This window comes from Chiloscyllium plagiosum, unplaced genomic scaffold (genome assembly GCF_004010195.1).
Source record: "Chiloscyllium plagiosum isolate BGI_BamShark_2017 unplaced genomic scaffold, ASM401019v2 scaf_1979, whole genome shotgun sequence".
NCBI lineage: Eukaryota > Metazoa > Chordata > Chondrichthyes > Orectolobiformes > Hemiscylliidae > Chiloscyllium > Chiloscyllium plagiosum.
The window spans coordinates 11,114-12,510 of record NW_025214970.1 but is presented as its reverse complement, the minus strand read 5'-3'; the positions used below and the strand labels follow the sequence as shown (position 1 = coordinate 12,510).

The 1,397-nt window shown below is 48.3% G+C and overlaps 1 protein-coding gene across 1 annotated transcript in view; it reads right to left on the bottom strand.

The window, feature by feature from the left end:
* LOC122548100 (large neutral amino acids transporter small subunit 2-like) overlaps nucleotides 1-1,397 on the bottom strand; it is a 49,703-nt gene that overhangs the window by 40,566 nt on the left and 7,740 nt on the right. The window lies entirely within an intron of this gene.

Below are 1,397 nucleotides of genomic sequence, written 5' to 3'. Positions count from 1 at the left end.
GGTCAACCTTCCTGGTCACTTCATCAAAGAACTCGAACAAATTTGTGAGGCGTGATCTCCCACACACAAAGCCGTGCTGACTACTCCTAATCAAACCCTGTCTTTCCAAATGCATGGATATCTTATCCTTCAGCATCTTCTCCAGTAACTTGTCTACCACAGATGTTAGGCTGACTGGCCTGTAGTTCCCAGGCTTTTCTTTGCTGCCCTTCTTCAATAAGGGCACAGCGTTCTCTACCCTCCAGTCTTCCGGGACCCCAGCCGTGGCTAACGATGATGCAAACATATCAGCCTGGGACCTCCCTGCAATTCCTTCTCCAGCCTCTTGTAGTGTTCTTGCATAGATCTGGTCAGGACCAGGAGATTTATCCACCTTCATACATTCTAATACATCCAACACCTCCTCTGTGTGTTATGGGTTATCCCCAAGAGATCACCAACTAACTTCCCCACGTTCCCAAGTCTTCATGTCCTTCTCCATGGTAAACACAGAGGAGAAATATTCATTGAGGACCTCGCCAGTCTCCTGCGGTTCTACACATACATGTCCACTTTGAGGGGCCCTATCTCTCTCTCTCTAGTTAGTCTTTTCCCTTTACAGTACCTCTCTGGATTCACCCTAACCTCCTCAGCCAAGGCTATCTCGTGTCCCCTTTGCACCCTCCTGAATTCCTTCTTCAGTAAAGTCCTGTATCCCTCGAGGGATTCCCTTGATCCTAGCTGCCTGCTTTTTCTCTGCTCAAAGCCTCTCTATCTCTTGTTACCCAGGATTCCCTGTTCCTGCTGACCTTGCCCTTCACCCTCACAGGAACATATGGACCTTAAACTCAAGCGATCTCACTTTTAAAGGCCTCCTCCTTGCCGGTGGTCCCTTTGCCTGCAAACAAACTACAAGCATCAACCCCTGCACGCTCCTGTCTAACTCCCTCAAAATTCGCCTCGCCCCAATTCAGGACTTGAACCTGAATTTTTTGTCCCTCTCCATCACTATTTTAAAAATAATAGAACTATGATCACTGGTCCCAGAGTGCTCCCCCACTGTCTCCTCAGTCACCTGCTCTGCCCTATTTCCCAACAGTAGGCTGGGATTTGCCCCTTCCTGAGTAGCACTCTCTATATACTGATGGGGAAACTTTCCTGAACACACTTAACAAATTGGAGGGTGTAGTGGACAGCGAAGAGGCTCACCTCAGATTACAACAGGATCGGGACCAGATGGGCCAATGGGCTGAGAAGTGGCAGATGGAGTTTAATTCAGATAAATGTGAGGTGCTGCATTTTGGGAAAGCAAATCTTAGCAGGACTTATACACTTAATGGTAAGGTCCTAGGGAGTGTTGCTGAACAGAGAGACCTTGGAGTGCAGGTTCATAGCTCCTTGAAAGTGGAGCCGCAGGT